The sequence below is a fragment of the Marmota monax genome, unplaced genomic scaffold (assembly GCF_021218885.2).
Source record: "Marmota monax isolate L192 unplaced genomic scaffold, Marmota_monax_Labrador192_F-V1.1 WCK01_AAM20220418_F8-fsc00003, whole genome shotgun sequence".
Taxonomy (NCBI): domain Eukaryota; kingdom Metazoa; phylum Chordata; class Mammalia; order Rodentia; family Sciuridae; genus Marmota; species Marmota monax.
In genome coordinates this window covers 24,089,126-24,109,052 of record NW_026694084.1, presented here as the reverse complement: position 1 = coordinate 24,109,052, position 19,927 = coordinate 24,089,126, and the positions used below count along the sequence as shown (strand labels likewise).

At 41.9% G+C, this 19,927-nt stretch overlaps 1 protein-coding gene across 1 annotated transcript in view; it reads left to right on the top strand.

Moving 5' to 3' along the window:
- The window catches only part of Ext1 (exostosin glycosyltransferase 1), a 264,897-nt gene that overhangs the window by 48,252 nt on the left and 196,718 nt on the right, over positions 1–19,927 (top strand). The window lies entirely within an intron of this gene.

The following is a 19,927-nucleotide window of genomic DNA, read 5'->3' as shown; positions in this document are numbered from 1 at the left end:
AGAGCAGAAGAAAGCGAGGATGAGTTGGGACCATGGGCACTTCCATCAGTCCACCATGCACCTTCAGAGAGGAGTGGCTATGGCCTTACTTTCCCTTTCCAAATCTCACACAAGCACCTTGTGGCCAGTTGTCACCTCAGACCATAAAGGGCAGGTTCTTTTAGATGGGAGTTCCCAGATAGCCATGTAGGCAGAGTGCAGTTCAGCATATGTTGTGAGTAAGAATCACCACACCCTTAGAGCAGTGCTACTGAGAACTGCTGGACCTCCCACCTCCAGACTTCCACCCACTCTGAAACATAGGGCTCAGTAGGGTTGACATAACAGATTTCCATCTTTGGCCCTAGGAGGTGTTTTTCTGTTTACAAGCTTCCTAACTTTGTATCAGTCATTTGCATGTATTAAGGTAAATGACTTAATCTGTTTTTTCTTCCTGGAAAAATTTGGTTTAGTAGACTGAAAGAAAGTGGAATACTTGAGACCATCATATAAGGAAAGAGAGAGGGAGAAAGAATTTTAGAGGGTAGGTTGAGGGATGAAGAATTTTAGAGGGTGGGTTGAGGGAAGCAGAATTCAGTTTTGCCTTGGGCCCAACCAACATAAATCCTCTGCCTTGTAATTTTGTCTTCCTTTCTGTCTGTTGATCCATCCATCTATCAATCATATATTTATCTATATATCTGTATTCACATATCTATGCATGTGTTTATCTATTTGAATTTATCTTCAGTGTGTTTTTCTAACTTGTACCATTACGTATATCAATTCATATACACACATCAAAAACTTTTCAATGGAGGATTTTATGGGTTTTTGACTAACTGATGTTAAATGTATTCTACATCAGATTGATTAGGAATCCTCTTTTGAAGGAATCTCTAGTTCTAGAGATTCTTAGTTTTGAGAGAGATGTCTGAGCTTTCTATCACAAAGTAAACTCCAGTCTTAGATGTTCTGTCTTTTCAACCATTTAGTGAAATAATTGGTTTCTCTCTCTAAGAGCAGGTACTAGGGTAAATAAGAGCTCCTACGACCTGCTTTGCTACCTGCTACAACCTGCTACGACCTGACTACAGAGTGATTGAGTTAAATTTGTACACTGAAGGGAAGCATATTTGTAAGCTGGTGGTTGGAGGTGGCAGTTTTGGCCAGAGCAGGAGTTGCTTTGAGGTGATACTTCAACTTTCTCTTGAAATATTGGCTACTTCTACTTCTTGACTGGTCAGTGGTGTGGCTGCTGAACAAGATAAGGTAAATTACTTTCAAAACTTAGAACATTCATTTGGAAGTCCTGGAGCACAAGAAACAGGTTTTTCCTCCTTATTTCCTACAGAGGGAACTAAATTCTTTCTTACCTATTCCCAATTTGGTAGATGCTTTTTAGTATGGTTTTCCTTGCAATAAGATGACTGGTAGTTTTGCTCCTTATGTAGTATGTTTGTGTGTCTGTCTGTCTGGGGGTGGAGAAGTTGTATGGTATAGAAGTGCTGCTCCCAGGGAAGCATCAGAGAAGATTCTCCTGAAGCAATGAAACATTCCTGGCAGAGAGAGTGGTGTGGAGATGCAGGTCATTTGGTTTTTGTTGTTCTTTTCTTTTTTGGTACTGGGAATTGAACTAAGGGCACTCAACCACCACTGAACCCCATCCCCAGTCCTATTTTGTAGTTTAGAGATGGGATCTCACTGAGGTGTTTAGTGCCTCGCCATTGCTGAGGCTAGATTTGAACTTGCAATCCTCCTGTCTCAGCCTCTTAGCCACTGGGATTATAGGCATGTGCCACTGTGACCAGCTGAGAGCAGACATTTTTTTATTCCCTTGATATACTAGATGCTCTCTTAGTGTTCGACTACCCTTGGTGCTCAAAGGGAAGATTGTCTTTTCAAGGCCCTTAAGATACCAGTCATGCCCAGGTGCAAAACAAAAGAATGGACTTCCAACATTCATGAATTCAACCTATGACATTCATTAATGAGGCACTTATTTATTAAGCACTTGCTATGTGCATTGGGCTGGGTGCTAATGATATAGAAGTAAGCAAAAAGGGGCAGTCCTGTTGGAGCTTATAGTGTAGCTGGAGAACAGACAGTGGTCACATGATCATATAAATAAATGTCAATATTAATTTCTATGGTAAGGGCTCTGCAGGGTTAGTGCAGTGGGAGCAAGAACTGGACTCTCAGTTGTGGGGGTTAGGAAAGGCTGTGTAGAAAAGACAGGAATCAGGGTGAAGACGAGCTGGAAAAAGAGCTGTCCTGCCCTCCATGTCTGCATGAGACTACACTGCAGCCCTCTACATGCTGTAATCAGAAAGGAGAGTATCCCTGAGGACGTTCCTGCCCTGCATGCGGGCCCCGATTTTGGAAACTAAATCACATCTCTGTGGTTGTTTGGTGACAGGGCATAGCTGGCTATCTCTGAGGAGTTGTTCTCCAGGCTGACCGAGCCATGCTCCTCTGCTTTTGAGCTCTCCTGCCAAGGCCACCAGCCACTTCGTTCCCAGCTGAGGTTGGGAGTATACAAAGTTCCCCTCAGGCTCTCTTCCCTAGTAGGACGCTTTACAAACCGTGCCTGTGGTGGCTTCAGTGTCTAGTAATGGCCCCTGCCGTCTCCCTGGGAAGCTGGCTGTCTGGGCCAGAGCGCCCAGCGCAGGGTCCTTTCACAGATGGTCACCCAGGCTCAGTGAGAGTCTGTTTCTTCCCGACTCTTGAGCCGATGACTTCTCTCTCTTTGCAGACTCACCCCTCACCTGTGAAAGGACAGGGGTGGTTCTCTGGGGATTGATAGATGGGGAGGTGGGACCAGGAAATGGGTGTGTCAGTGATATTTGCTCAAGTCTTCCTGGAAACTCCTTGGGCTTCACTGAGTCCATTCATTTCCTTCTCTCTGATAAGTGACTCACCGGAGCTGCTAGTTAGAAGGTTACAACATGTTCTCACTAGTTCTGTCCTACTAGACTTGAGGGAAAAGGTTGTGTTGCCTGTGTTTGTGAGCAGAATGTGCCATTCTTCCAAGATTTTTACTGTGTTTTTCCCCTAAAGGAAGTGCAATTTTGAAAAGGTCTGAGAAATACCATGGTAGGATATCTTTTGTTTGCTATGTGATCTCCAAGAGGTAGAATAACCACGTAAGGTAAAATCAGTATAGAGAAATGTGGCAGAAATAATAGAATTTTCTGTGTGAAAGTGTAAAGAGGCTTAGTCATTTCACATTATAGGATATTAACATTAATAGTAACCGTGTCCCTGTTTATGAACACTCAGCATGCATTGGGCACGGTTAAGATTTGGTGTGGGTAATGGTCATCATTTAATCTTCACTATAACTCTATGCAGGAGACTCTATTATACCAATTTTATACAGAAGGAAAATGAAGTTAGATACATTTGTTATGAAGGGATGGGTGCAAATGGCAGGACAGGCCATCTGTCCTGGCTTTCACATGGATTCAACAAGAGGGCAAGGTTTTGTTTCTCATCTCCATTTCTTTATGCTGGCAAAAGGGTTCAAGATTGAATACAATTTTACCATCTGGCAAAAGTTTTCTTTGGATAGAGATGAATTTAAAAGACAGTGGTGATGTGTCCTCTTGGCAAGCACAGAGGCCCATCACCAGGTGAGTGGGCAACAGGCTGGCGTATCCACACCATGGAGTAATGGTCAGCAAGAAGGGAGGGTGAACATGCCAACGTGGGTGCATCTCAAAATACTGTGCTGAGTGAAGAAAGCTAGAGAAGAAAAGTGTATACCCTATAGGATGTCATTTACATAAAGTTCTAGGAGATGCTAATTAACTGACAGTGACAGAAAGCAGATCATGGTTGTCTGGGGATGGTGGGTGGTGGGTGGTGGTGTTGGTAAGGATAAAGAGCATGAAGAAACTTCAAGGGGGGTGGTTATTTCATTAACTTAATTTTGGAGGTGGTTGCGTGAGTGCATGTGTATATCAAGCTTATCAAAATGTACAATATAATCATGTGCAATTTATTGCATGTCAATTGTACCTCCATAAAGCTGGTAAAATATACATGCAATAAGAGAATGATGTGTTTATATGTGGGGGGTCATAAAAAGAGAAATTTGTACAGTGGAGTGGGAGCCTCATTGTCTGAGCAGCCCCTGAGCCACAGAGATGTGATTATAGTCTGGTCAGCCCATCATCAGGAGTTTATTAAACATTCTGTCGGGTACTTTGGGAGAACTGGAGGTGTGTGTATGAGACATGAGCTTACCTATGCCTGCCAATAGGACTCATTTGGAAAAAAAAAATGGATTGGTCTGATGGGGAGTTACATCTTGGCTCTCTTCCTTGTGTGGAATGGAATCCTTTGAAGTCCTTTCACATTTTCATAGCTCAGTTTCGTCCTGGGGAAAGCAGAGAGGACAGTACCTTTATTTCAGGTCTGTCTTAAGGAGTAGTGATAACATGTGCCACACATTTGGCCCAAGTATGGGCACATGGTGCACATGGTAGGAAGCTGGAGGCAGACATCGTTGCTGTCAGCGCTGTGTTGGCGTGTTTTCAGTGTGAAGCTGAAGGTGTGTTTGAGGAGGAGGCGGGAGCTTTGTGGGCTGACCTTCACTAGGAGTAGGTTTTGAAGACCATACGGGAGTGAGATGAAGTACACCAGCTGCGTGAAAGTACAGAAATGGTACTACATGTTCAGCAAGCTCCCTTAGGGGGTGGGTGATAGTGTAGGAGAAGAGCAAGGAATCCTACTGACTAGAAAAGATGGTTTCTTTGATAGTTTAAGGTGCAAATATTGAACAGACATAAATGCAATGTTGGCAGAAAGGGTGGGAGGAGGAAGATCCATGTCAGGAAAGTCTTTCTGTATTCAGCATTATTGACATGCTGGTCTAGGTGATTCTTTGTTGTGGATACCTGCCCTATGTCTTTAGGATGTTTGGCTGTGTTGGTGAACTTTACCCACTAGATGCCAGTAGCATCCCCCACCCACATCCTTAGAATAATCAAAAATATCTCCTGACTTCCAGATGTCTGCTGGGGGCTTGAGGGTAAGGGCACTGAAAACCACTGCTCTCATGATTAGACCAAGCATCGGTGACGATGAGGTATTTTTTTTCAATGCCGGGAGAGAGCAGAGAGTGGAGCTCATTTACAGTCCTGGAATGCAGTGCTTTAGTTGTATGGGTTTGGCAGAAGTAGCCTGGTTCAGAGCATTTACCAGGATGCCCCTTAGAAGCCCTAAGGACTTTAACCAATAACCTATTTGGGCTCCGATTCCCTTCTCTATAAAATTGGGGCAGTGGTAGTACCCTTCTAGGGTTGGTGTGAGGACCAAATAAGTTGAACTGTCTTGAGTATTTGCATAGGGAAAACAGCCATGCTTCTCTTCCTTTATTCAGAAGTCCTTGAAAGCAGCCTGAAGGAAGAAAAAGCCTCACTGCCTCCAGCTCTCGAGTTGATTTTTATAAGTGCCCATCTCTTGAAAAGACTTGTTAAAAAATTATTCTGAAATGAAGGCATTGAGAGAGAAATGTGGAAAATGGTATTTTGTCCCTGAGCTGATTCTTCTTCCCTGGGCCACGGATAGATCCTCATGTTGTTAAGAAAGAATGAAGTCTCCTTGAGCTGAGCAGAAAGCGATATGGAGGCATGAAGTGGCTGTCATTGACGTGAGTGGCAGCGTGCCACGGGAAGCTCCCCAGAGTGACTTTGGCCTGACGGAAACGTCCCTCTTCTCAGCACTGGAGGGAGACGGGAGACCATCCCAGACTTCAAGCCAGACCACACAAGGGCTCAGGATGGGCCTGCATGCTGCCAGGACTTCTCAGTGACACTCGGGACCTCCTGTGATAGCTGGAGTGTGACCACTTTCCAGCCAGAGCCTTCCACTCTTGTTACATCACACTTGTTTTACAGGCTGCGTAGGAAACACTATTAGGATATGTCCGGCTTCCAGAAATCAGAATTTCTCCCTCTCCACCTGACCACGGTGAGGCCAGCGCAGCCTGGCAGAGGCCCGGATACACAGCCTTATCAAGGTCAAGAGTGGCAGCTGGCCCCATGTATCCCCCATTCGAATAAAGAGCCCCCCAAACTGCAGCAGTCCAGGAATTGTCAAATTCCTCAGATTCCAAACACACAAAGGAGGTGCCCTGGCCCTGAAGCTTCTGTACCCTGGAAGGAAGATTATTTTTAAGCCCTTGTGTTGCCTTCATTACAGACAGATGGACCTTCTCCATCTTAAATAGAGGCTGTTTAATGATGTTTGCTTCTTGTTCTTAACTTTCATTACTCACCTCATCCACTGAACCTAAACTGCTTGGAACATCATTTGAAATGTTCCAAAACAAATCAGGAATCATTTGGCCTGGAACTTCTTTTGGAGAAGTGAGTTTTAAACAGGACAACCCACAATAAAAAATTTAAAAAAAAAAAATATATATATATATATTTTTTTAAAAATTTATTCATTTTTTTATTTATATTTTTAACCTCTCAGGCTAGGAGCTCATTCCGTGATCTCGCACAACTCATCCTGTGATGTGATGCCAATATTAGCTCAGTTGTCTTGAAAGTATGTAAAATTCTCCCAGCAGTTTTGAGTTCATTTGACATTCTTGCTGAATTTTCTGGGGTTAGGACTGGAATGAGAAAAGTGATAGAAATACAAGTAACTTAAAAGAAATAGGATGGCAGACACAAAAATAAAAGCAATATCTTTCTCTATATCTTGTCATCCCAACCTATTGATTGGGGAAAAAAGTGCAAAGATTGAAAAAAAAAAAAATTGAACCGTAAGTAGTGTCCTGAGGATTTTCTTGGACAGTCTTTCCTCAAATAGCTCAAGCTGATTGACAAGGGATATGAATCCACCATATTGCCTACTTTTCAATGTTTCATGATATCTTAACCCCTTGAGATCTAAGAAGTGATATTATTCAGCTATGCTAGCAATGCCCAATCCTATTATTAAAGGTTGGGAATCAGTAAGGGTTAATTGATATGATTCACATATGACCTTCATGGAGAAAGACAAGGAGAGGGTGAAGACCCTCATCATTGGAGTGTGGTCCATCATTTACCCTCAGCACTGCATTTGACTCTTAGAAAGACACACCCTCAGGTATCTTAGCTCTGTAGGAAGCGATCAGCATGATAACCCACTTTCCAAAGGCCAATGGCAAGGCCTCATCTGACTTCACAGTGTGGTCACACTTTGTGCTGGGAATGTATAGCAGAAAACAGTAGGCCAGCCATGTGGAGAAATGAAGCCAGAAGAGACAGTATATTTTCAGGACCAATTTAGTGCATGATTGATCTTACTGATGCTGTTAGTGTAGTGTTTATAGTTGACTGGGTTTACTTACAGCAACTAAGCAGCACCCTGTGTTTAGGAAAAATCATGGGAGAAAATACATTGATTAGTTGGTGAGTTAACTCTACTCTCTGAAATTAGGAAATCCGCCTGTCATTGCTAACTTGGAAGGATGTTTGTAATGCCATGTATCTCACTGATACCCTGCCAGGGTGGCCTTTCTTTATTTTGTGTTTTTTCCTGCCAATCAAACCCTCCCCAACTTTTGTGATTTAAAACAAACAAAAAGACAAACAAATAGCAAACTGGCTTTATTCAGTCCAACCCCCTGTTACCTCTGGAATAACTGAGAGGGAGTTGTGCCCAGAATGAATTTATAAGAATGTTCAGAAATTAAAAAACAAAAAAAGAAAAGAAAGAAAAAAAGAATTCCTAAATGGTATGTGAAAATGTAGACTGAATTTAATTAAGACACAGATTATCCTTTCTCAGATAATATACATAGTAGGGATTCTTTTTTTCTTGTATTTTTTTCTGCGTGACATGATGGAGAAAATAGTCATAGTGAAGTGAGAGTGTGGTTTAAACAACATCAAATGACACAGGATACATCTCTACCATACTCTGCATTTTCTCATCTAATTCCTAGGACTGTGGAATGTCCTTCTTTCTTTGCCCACCCTGAAAATTAGAAAAATTAAATTAGAAAAATTAAAGCTATTATTGATGAATGATGTAGAACTGGAATTGTAAACTGAATTTTGGATCACCATGTTTTATATGGTCCAAAAGCTGAGATGGCTTTCATGTGTTTTTGTTTGTTCCCAGAGATTGGACCCAGGCAAACTCTACTATTGAGCTGCACTTCCAGCCCCCCCCCCCTTTTTTGTTGTTGTTGTTATTGTTTTGAGAGAGGACTTTGCTAAGTTGCTGAGACTGCCCTTGAACTTGAGATCCTCCTGCCTCAGTCTCCTGAGTCACTGGGATTACAGGCATGTATCAATCATGCCCAGCAGGTGGTCACATTTTTAAATTATTAAAAAAAATCAAAAGAAGACTAGTATTCTGTAGCATGTGAAAATTATATGAAATTCAAATGTCAGTGTCCATAAATAAAGTTTTATTGGAACCCAGCCACGCTCATTCATTTGCATATCATCTCTGGCTGCTCTCCGACTGCGATGGCAGAGTTAGTAGTTTTAACTGATATCAACCATATGGCCCCAGAAAGCCTGGAATGTTCACTGTCTGGGCCTTTACAGAAAAGTCTGCTGACCCCTGGAAAGAACACAGAGTCTTTGGAGTTAGGCATTGGGAAGTCTAGGCCATGCCTGTTTCCTTCAGGGTAAAACAAGGTCACATTTGGGTAAACAAAGGTAATGCACGGTTTTGGTGAGGCCAAAATGAAACAAAACATGAAGTGTGCATTCATGCTGCTGCCAGGTGCCTCTTTCCCTTTCAGGGTTACCAGTATTTCAAATTTATTTTCTTGCCTGAGGTCACCTGTTCAAACAGAATCGGAGCAAAAAAAATGTCCTTTCCAAGCCTGACAGTAGCAGCAGAGGCAGACTCTTGTCTCACTCTCTTCCACCTCTTCCTGTATTTAGTTCCTTTCCTCCACAAAATTGGTGGTGTTCTGCACCTGCGGGCAGCAAAATGTCATTTTACCTGGAGGTGAATGGGTATATGGCATTGGTCTTGACCCTGAATGACAGAAAAGCTCACCTCCTCCTGAAGAGCCCAGTTCTTGCCTTTCCCTTGCCTCTTGTTAAGCTGGTCTGCATGCTTGCTGACCTGCAGGTCCAGTGGCCAGAGAGAAAGAAAAAGCTCTACCCTGTGAAGATGAAGCCTCATTGGCAAGCTCTTCCTCTGTGAGACCTCCCTTCTTTCTGACTTAAGTTACACATATTTTTCTCCTTTTTTTTTTTTAACTTTCAAAGCTGGCAACCTCATAAGAGCACCATTCAAATGGGCTGCGCCAGGGATGCGGGGCATCATGAATGGGGCATTTCTTGTCCTCCTGGCCCCCTTTCGCTTTGTGCTATCTCTTTTCCGTGTATTTTTAGCCACCTTTTGAAGTTGGAACTTTGCCAGCCGCTTCCTTTTGGGTCCTGTGGGTTGCTCTCTGCATCTGCTGCCTGCTTGTATAGTCAAATGAGTTAGGTGGTACTGTTGATAGAAAAAAATAATCGGATTGTATCAAACCCACTTAGGTGACCAGGATGTGCTGAGCCAAGTAAACTACCATGTGCTCATTACAATTTAGATTTTAATGTGAATTTTGCACAGATTGATGAATGGTATACCCGTGTGCCCTTTTATGTTCTGTTAAAAATTATCTTTTACATTACTAGTTTTCTCTTCTTTAAAAAAATATTTTCTTGGGACCTGCTAGTTGGCTATAAATGAGTGGTGCCATTTCAAACCTTTAATAATTTGGATTTTCTTTCTTTCTTTCTTTCTTTCTTTCTTTCTTTCTTTCTTAGGTGGGGGTAGTAGAGCAGAGCTTTAGTTCTTGTTATTGGTTTCGGGTGATAGTCTGGAATTATTTTATAGATTGTGTTTGACTGCCAGCATGGTGCTTGGGTGTGATTAATTTGTGCAGCTTGCCATTGGATAAATAATATTCATTCCTTGGATCCTTGTTCAGAAGGGATTAGCCAAGTGAACTGGAAAACATGCCTTTGTAGGAGCGCTTTTGCTGTTTGTGATAATCAGTGAACAATCTAGTGGCTGATTTAATTCAACTCTTACAGAACCAGCTGATTTGCTGGCTCTTAATGCTTCTTAGTGTCTTCAGTAGTGTTTTAAATCTTTAGTTCCCTACATGTACACCAATATTACAGTAGACATAGTTCAGAATTTAACATTTCCCCAAGGATTTTGTTCCAGGAATTCAAAATAAATATCTTGTGAAATGGGTTTCAAGAAAGTCGTTTTCTGATAGGTCTTTTTTTTTTTTCCCTCCCTACTTTGCTTCTGATGGGATAGAAAAAAATATGTTTAAAGGGTAAAATAAACTTAGCTCCCCTTGAAAAGGGAGGGTTAAAACAAAACAAAACAAAACAACAACAAAAACAAACAAACAAACAAACAAACCAGGGATGCCTTAGAGACCTGTATGACATAGGACTCTCAAAGCTTATAACGTGGCTTTGGGTTTTGGCAGCCCATCCCTTATAGGGGTAAATAATTTATAGCTGAGCTTTTGCCTTGTGGGATGGTTGGAGCGTGTTCTCCAGGATGCAGGACCTTCTGTTCCAATCTGCCACTCACTTGATTTATGTATCCGCCAAGTGACTGTGAAATAGAGAGGTCAGTTTAGGAGAGCTTTCTCCCCTCTTACTCTCAGCCTTTGAATAGATTCCTCCTGTGTTTTGTTCATGGGAACAATGCATGGACTTGCCCTGTGTAGGAGAGTTGGCTACTTGCTTGTGAGTTGCAATAACATGTCTTTTGGCTTTCAGGGAATGAAATTGTCAAGGCCCTGTGTACTGATTTTTATTTTTTATTTTTTATCTTTGGCGCCTCCATGGATTCGATTGCCTTTCTTAATTTTAGCCAAAACTTAAATGACAGGGGAGTCTAGGGCTGACAGATTTAGCAAAGAGAAATCCAGGGCACCCAGGTAAATTATTTTATCTGATGGCGGAGGGTGAGTGTTGGGTGGGGAGAAGCTGGGGTTCTCCATTTTTAAAGTCCCCCCAGTTAGGTCAGTTATTCAGAGGTTATTGTGAATGGGAAAATAATTGTACAAGACTGCCATTTATTAAGCGCTTTGTATATCGAGTGCCTTATTTAGTCCTCAGCTTGTGAAGTACTTATTGTCAAGCAGCGTACCTTTGGTGATGAGAATAGCTGGCATTTATTGAGTCCATCTATGTGCTGGGCATTGTTCTAAGAACTTCCATGTATCCTCATTCTGTGCTTCAAATAACCCAATGAGGGTTAAATACTGTTATCTGTTACAAGGCCGGAAACTGGGCTGAGGTTGTATAGCCAGGAAGGGTCCTTTTGGGGTCTTGCTTAAGGTCAGGGGAGTCATTTATGGAGCTCCCATTCCAAGGCAACTCCCTTTCTGCCAGCTGTTCTTACCTCACCTGCATATTGGAACCACCTGGAGAGCTTTATGAAACACAGATGCCTGGGTCCACCCCCAGAGAGTCGGATTTAGTCCCTCTGAGATTGGCCTGCTCATGAGGATTTATCATATCTCCGCAGGCAATTCGGATGTGCAGCCAGGGCTGAGGTCCACTGCTCTTTCTCCCAGTTTTGGAGTGAAATGAATTACTCTCCTTAGGAAATCTGGTCGCTCTATGTGGCCGCTCTTTTAGTTTGTACCCCTCCTCCACAGAAACACACCATTCCAAATCTGGCAGCTAATTTTTCATGGTCTTTGTTTCTTCGAAATTATTTTCAGGAAGTCCTGGTGGATATATGTTGGGATATAAACAAACCACAAAGAAAGACCTCTTGGGGGTATTCTGTTGATGGATTTTCTGAGCGATCTTTACTTTTTCATTCCCCCATTGTACTTCCTGGAGGAGGGGAATATCCCTTTGTTCTTCATTTAGCTCCAGCTGGGTACCAGGCTGGGTATTTGTGAGGTTTACAGATTAATAAAACTAGACCACTCCCCTCCAGGAGTTTTCAATTTTGGAAGGGAAGTATATAAATGTAATTCTAGGTTTAATTTTCTAAAAGTCACTTCAGAGGAACACAGAGGATTAAGGACTTCCCCCGTCTGCAGAGGCAGAGAGGAAGTGGTGTGGAATGTGGCCTCTGCAGTCCTTCCATGGCTTGAGTTCCTGCCCCAGCACTTAACTTCCTGCAGCACCCTGGCCAGTTCCCAAGCCTGTCTCATCTCTGTGACCTCCTTGGCACAGTGGTCACACCGGTTCTTCCCTGGGAGACACAGTGAGCAAATGCTTGTGGACTGGTGGATTGCACAGAGCTGACCTGTCCTGGAAGGAGGCTTAACAGTGTGAACTGCTGTGATCTGGGCATGGCTTTGAGCTCCCCAGCAGGCCTGCCCTTACCCACCATGGGCCTGAAGCATGAATAGTTACCAAGCTTTATCTATCTATTGCTCATTGAAATTGCAAGGTCATGACTTTTCCTTAACATGTTAACCAGTGAAGATCCATGGAAGTGTGTGAATGGGAAACTAGACAGAGCCCTGGAAGATACCCTGTGACCTACTAGGTAGTGGAGCAGGAAGCCATGGGACATCAGGACTCTGGTTAGGTCAGGAAACAAACAAACAAACCAAAAAAAAAAAAAAAACCACATTTAGGGCAAATGGGGTCACAGCTTAAAGGTTGCAGAAATTGAGAAGAAAATTTTTGGTGCAAGAACTCAGATACATGTTACATATGGTGGGTTGGAGGAGAGAGGGTGATGGAGGCTTCCAGTCTTGGTGACATTCACAGATGGAAAACACAGGAGAAGAGTCCGATTGTTAAAGGGAAAAAGGTGATAAATTAGGTTCTGAGCAAAGTTACATTGCAGGTTCATCCCAAGCAATGCAAAACCACACTCTGTGTTTTATGCACATGCTGTGATTGCACATTTGGGGATAATGTGGAGTCTCTCTGCACCTCACTCTGAGTGGTTTCAGAGCTTGTGTGAAGAAGGCTTCACACCACTGCTCCTGTCCCATCTGTCCTTTATGTCCAACTTGTGCTTTTCTTCCTTGAGTTTGTTTAGGTCTGAATAGAATACTTTGCATAGGAAATTGATAAATCTTCCATTGCTGTTTGACTGATGGGGCAGTTTCTTTATTACCAAACAAATCTGAAAGTGTTACCGATGTTGACCGGTCACAAGTCCTTGTTTCCCCAATGTTGAAGAATAACACCAGAGAAGCATGCCGAGGCAAGGTCAGAGTAGAAATTATAAGTTTATTAAAGGACAGCAGAAAAGACTTCTCCCGGAGGAAGAAGGGGACCCAAGAGGTGGAATCCCTGGAAGTGCGGTTGTTTCCCCTTTTTATAGTTCTTTCAGTGATGGCATGTAGGTTGGAAGGTCCCAAGGGTTGGGATACAGGTGGGCCAAAGAAGTAATCTGGGCACTTCGAGTCAAGTTTGCAGTTCATTAACATTTCTTTGGGATGGGCTGTCTTCAAATCTGATGGGGGCTGTTTCCTGGGCTTCATTAACATTTCTTTGGGATGGGCTATCTTCAGATGTATTGGGGGCTGTTTCCTGGGCTTCATTAACATTCCAAGAGTTGCTCAACTTTTCCGGAAATTCATTCTCAACATGGCCTCCATTTTAGATTTCACTCAATATTAGACCCGATTTACCTAACTACACTGACTACCTAATTTTAAATCTGGCTTCAAAAGCAATAAATACTTCTAATATCCTGAGTATATTTATTTCTAAATGGGAGTTAGAGTAGTGAGGCATTCACTAATGCCAGGCTCAGCTTATAATTCAGAAACAGAAGGTAGATGCTCCCGGGGACTGTCCCCACTTTAGGTTTTTAAGGTCATTAGGAAACTTATTTCATTGCAAGTTCTGTACTTTGTATATGATACAACTGGGCCTTTGAGAAGGTTGCTAATGCATTTTATTTTGCCAGTGTAGCATGGACTAGAGGTTGGCGAACTTTTTCTGTTAAGTGCCAAGTAGTAAATATTTTAGGCTTTGCCCTAGGACCTCTGTCCAAAGGACTCAGCTCTGCTTTTACCCTGCAGAGCAGCCACAGATGATGTGTAAACAAATGAACTTGACTATGTTTGCTTGCAAAAACATTCAGTGACTGGGTTTGACCCTCAGGCTATAGATTTCTGGCCCCAGGCTTAGTATCTGTGTTGTGTGACTAACCCTCTCTGTCCGTTTTATCAGCTATTAAAATGGTATTAATAGAGGAAGCAGCTTCATGGGGCTACTTTAATATTAAGCAAAACCACACAAAACTTTGCCTAGTGGCTGATGCAGAATAAGGGTACAGAAAAATGTTAACTAAATGAGAGACAATCTATTTATTTCAGTCTTTCAGTCTTCATGGTGACCTTGATCTTTAATTGCAATTATTTAAAGGTTAGAAGGAGAGACTGGTGAAGCAGAATTTTTGAAAGACCATTTAGGTTTGCAACTCTACACAATGAACAGATGTAAAAAGGCATATATTGACTTTTAACAGATTAGAAAAAAAAAATGAGATCATGGAATCCACATGGCCAGTCTTGTTTGTTCTTTGGAAGGTTTTTCTTCTTGGAAATTTTGTTTCACTCTTTCTGGACGTGAGTTAAACTTTTACCTGCTTTTTGGCATAGTTTTGGGATCACCTTCCCCCAATAGCTGAAGTATAAGCTTTTCCTAGAAATGAAATGTAAAGAGCACTTATTGAGTGCCTACTGTGTACTCATGTTTGGTGAAGTGTTGCTACTACAGGGAGTTTTATTTATGGATCTTGCAATGGAGTTGGAAGAAAAATATACATACTTGTGTGGAGCAGCGAGATGCATTTTTAAGTATGTATGAGTAGGGGTTGGGGTGTAGCTCAGTGGTTGAGCACTTGCCTTGCATGTGTGAGGCATTGGGTTTGATCCTCAGCACCACATAAAAATAAATAAAAGCCCCCCAAGATTAAAAAAAAAGTATGTGTGAATATATAGGGCTTATGAGATGCAGGTGGACCACATAAAGGAGCCAAAGGAAATCAGTGTGAGGAAAAAAAATCATATTAAATGGAATCAGTTGTTGGACGTGTCATGGAGAAAGATCTGGATGGGGCTTTGTGAGTGTGGTTTATCTCAGCTTAGTAGATCTCTTTCCTAGGAAGTAATTCCTCCCTGTGCCTTGGAGGCATTAAGCTTGATCTTTGGTGGATAAAGTGTCTTCTTGTTTTAAAGACTGGATGCCCAGTCTCCAAGGCGGTGGTGTAGGAGGTAGAACTTTGTGGTGACCTTAATGACTTTAGGCATTTGTTTTGCTCCACACTTCAAAGACTGAAAAGTGAAGGTGATTTATTCATTCATGAAAACAAGCCTCACTCAGATGCTACTTTTTCCTGGAATCCTTGTTGAATGCAGTTAGACCCATCTGATGCAAACAGTGGTGGGGAAAGAGGTGAGGAGCAATTTCCCACTAGGGTGGAGGTTCCAGAGAGCACACATTTGGGGCTACTGGTTTTGCGGCCATGTACCCACATATTAGAACACAGTGGGCCATAGAGTTAGTGCTCAGTGATTTCTGAATAAGGGAATGAGAGAAATATTTGTGATATGCCAAGTGTCCTAAACTCAGTGTTAGGCATATGTTCCTAAAGACTGAAGGGATGGAGAGCAAGTGAGATGAATTCAATAGATGGAGCGTTCAGAGGCAGAAGTGAGTGAGACCAACTGTTCATCTTTGACTTCAGGAATTTGGTCTTTAAGAATGAGTAGTATTCTGTGTATCAGGGCAAGGAGAGCAAGGAAAGGCATGCCTAGCAGGAGGAATGGCAAGTCTGAGCCACACTGGACTTGAAGAGCAGGGTGCATTTGATCAAGCCCCCTGGTGACTGAGCTCCTGTGCTGCTGACTTCCTGATGCTCTTTGGGGGCAAGAACCACAGTTAGAAGAGCTCTGGAATCCCTCCTTGGGCTTTAAGCACCAAAAGCTATGTGGTATCCCCGAACCTTCTGCACCAGGGCAAACAGTAAGGATGGAGTGGGGGAGTGGGGTGGGGGAGAGTTGGGGAAGCCTGCCTCATTCATATAGCTTGCAGGGTCTCCTGACCCAGTTCTGGGCTTAGCAAGGTGACAGAGGTGACATTCTCCTTGAAAATTAATTAATTAATCAATCAATTAATTAATTTTAGCATGCTTTCTTTGCCTTGTGTGAATTGACATTCCCTGCTTTGAATAGGAGCTACTATTCATCAAGGAATATGAGTCATGTGCCAGACACTGTGCTGAGAGCTTCACAGAGCTGTAATGCTTGGTCTAGAATTCCTCTAATATCTCTTTGAGATAGGGACTCTTTATCATCCTGTCCCTATTGTAGGGAGCTTATCTGTTTTGTTCCTGCTCTATCTCTTGAGCTTGAAAAGGTGTCTCACAAAGGCTAGGTGCTGGATTTTGAACTGGATGAATTAGGTGCAGACATAATTTGTTCAAGTCATACTGGTTATATGTAGGAATGGGAGACCAGGCCTGTATAGTTTCAAAGTCTGGACTCTAAAGTTGTACCTGTCAGCTTTCTGATGCTTAGCTTAAGGAGAAAGTTCTGAGCTTTTGCACCCATGCACCCCTGAGGACTCCTTTTAAATGGTCAAATTGTAGAATGCCCCATATAGATACTTTGGGCCATTTTTTTTAATTTGTTGAAGATAATCTTTTTTTTTTTTTTATAAAACAAAATTTGTAAAACATTTGTTTAAAATCAGGTAATATTTAAAACTGACTTTGTATTTTGAACACTTGCAGCAACTTGTGAATGTACCTTTCTTAATTCCTTCTACTGAAAATGCTTGGTTTGCATGAAAATTGTACACCCTACAATAACATCTGCAGAAGCAGACAGATGGGGGGTGCTCATGGCTTAGAAAATGAACCTGTCTCTTTGATTAGGTCTGAGTCTACAGTGACCCAAGGGCTGGAAATTCAGTGGCAGAACTGTTCTGAACAGTTGCTACCATTTCTCACTCAAAAGAGACAGTTCATTTCATTCACAGACTTTTTCTTAGACCTTGAGCTCATGCCCTAAGGGGGCCTGGGAAAGACAATTCCTTGCCCCGGGGAGTTTGTTTTTTGATGGAAGAGATACAACTAATAGAGCCAGGGAAGAGTGGGAAGTGCCTTCTTAGAAGCTGCTGGGGGTGGAATGAGATGAACTTTGGACCTGTGTCTCTATGGTCCTGAATCTGGAAGCACATCACTGTTATCTGCCTGGTCATGCTTTGGCATGGTGTTCTTGAAGGAAACACAAGGGAAACTTAAACTGATAAGAGTCAAACATGTCATGGCCCTGTAGTTTTGCTGTCCAATTTATTGAATCAGGGTGAAAACAGAGAGAAGAAGGTAAGGAAAGGAAGGATGTTTGGAATAATCAGGAACCCAAGCAAGTAGCTGGGGTAGAGCCCAGTAGTGGTGCTCAGCAATCACAGGACCCTGGGGTGCATCCCTAGCACCCAAAGAAACAGGAACCCAAACAGATATGCCTAGAATCTCCTCCTAAGGTAACACAAAGAGTTACAGAAAGATTGTTTCCCACATCCTACATCACTTTAAATACCCTTGGGGATTCCTACTTCTGGGGAACAATGACACTTGTAGGAAGACAGTTGAAATAGGGGTTAGCATGAATCACAGTTTGAGGACTACTAATTAGGCCAGCAGGTTTTTATGGAACTGTAGAGCAATTTGTTTAAACACACACACACACACACACACACACCCCAAATAAGATTTCTCACCATAATGAGAGTGAAAGTTCCAGAAGTCAAACTTTGGGTCTTTCCACTTCTTATTTGAGATTCTTATGAGCAAGAAAGCCTCTTCATTACACAACAGCTTTAACCTTGCAGGATTTTTTTTTTTTTTTTGAGTTGTTGTTGGCTTCCATAGAATTTTTGAAGTGTAGCCTCACTTTAGAATGAAGATTCAGGGTGAAAATGTTCATATGGCCTTAGTGGAAGTGCTGTTTTCTGCCTTTCTGCTGTAGTGGTTTTGTTTTGTTGATGTGCTTGTTTGTTTATCTATTCTTGGAAGAAATCATCAGGCCTGCTTAGTAAGTGGCCCATCTTACCAGATCAGCTGAGCAGACTTGCAGGCCCTTCCACCTCCATCCATCATTCATGTGGCTCCTTGGTGCCTGTTTCCTTGTTCAGTGAAAACAGTTCCTCAGCATTTTCTTCAAAAAATTCTCATTTTTTTTTGGCATTTTGACTTGATATTACCAGTTGGAGGTCTTTACATTGCACATTTTGGTTATGTTGAAATAAAATATGGGTTTAATGTTGGAGTGAAATGAAGAATCAGCAAATAAATGATCAAGGCATAGCTAACCCTCTATATATTAAAATATATAAATATATGTATATAAAACATAAACACTTCCACTGTTCAGAATCGGATGATATCATAAAACTTGAGATCTTCACCTTTACAAAGATGTATTTATTTTAAATTTTTATAATTCTTTTTGTTTTTAACTTTTTTTTTTTTTTTGGTGGTACTGTGATCTTAAGAATCTGTATGAATGGAAGGCATGAGGCACCATAGCAGAAGGGTCATTGCACAGGAGTGTTTCTGTCTTTGAGGTTTAATGAGATAGAGCCAACACCCAAATTGCAATAGTGGAAGAGATGACTAAAATATCACCAAAGGTCACACAGGTGACAGAATGGGTTCTAATCTAAATTTGCAAACTCTAATTTCTCATCCTAAATGTAGGAAATTCCTAAAGGAGCCAGCATGCCAACTTTTTTTTTTTTTTAACTTGGAAGAAATCTAAATGGAATATTTATGGATTGAAGAAATGTTTGATTTAGATTTCAGTCATGGTCATTCCCGTAGCTAAATGGTGGAAGAAACCTGTGTTTCCAAGGAAGCTGCCTTTTTTAAGCATACCACTGGGAAACAATGACTATTTTGAGCTTAGAGATGTTATATTGGATGTTTGTGTGTATTGAAATTAATTCATAGGCGTTACATCTAAAATAAATCATCCGACTTCTGGGGAGAATGTTTGTTTTTGAAATCCTTTTGTTTCTATTTAGTCCTCTAAATATTCTCAATTAGAAAGTAATGACAAGGATTACATCCTGGTTTTAAAATGTTGAACTTAAAGAAGGCAGCTTTATTTTTAAGACTTAAAATAGCCGTGTAACTGTGTTATTGGGTTTGTGTAAGTGGGTTTGTGGTAGATTCCAATTGTGTGGTTTTGTAAAGTATACTAATTTTTCAACACTTTTTTAAAAAATTGTTATTATTTTCTTGAGATGGGGGTCTCACTGTGTTGTTCAGGCTGGTTTAGAACTCCTAGGCTCCAAGTGATCCTTCTGCTTTAGTCTCCCAGTTAGCTGGCACTAAGGCATGTGCCACTGATCCAGGCCAGACCTGGGTTTGAATCTCAGCTCTTCTCTTCTCTTGTTCTGGAGAGTGGCTGGGTACTTTTGAGTTTCAAGCCTCATGTTTGCTAGTGAGGGTGCCCACATGCACTGCAGGGTAGTTTGAGGATTAAGTTGCACTGTGGGTGAAAAGTCTCAGCGTTGCTCTAACCTGCCCAGGGCTGGTATTCAAAACAGGTCCACTTTCTTTTCACTTTCTCTTTCCTTTCCAAGAAACCTAACCGCTGCTCTGTTTCTGTTAAGATCCTTTTTTTTAACACTGTGATATGATACTTAATGTTTTGTCAGAAACTATGCTCCCCAGCACATGTGGTACAGTTATAATTTCCAATTTAGCTTTTAAATTAAAAACATACCTTTTGCTGCTAGCACCTATGGGAGCTGGTTTGTCTTGCTGCTTTTCTGGTGGCAGCTGAATCTCTGTGCTTCCAGTGACCAGTGTCACTCCCTGCATTCTAAGAGGAACACCATGACCACATGCTTTGGACGTAGGGGTAATTATTTCCCCTACCTCTGCAGCCTGTGGCAAGGGTGGAATCAGGAGGTCCCTGTCCACAGTCCCATTTGGATTGGTAGTC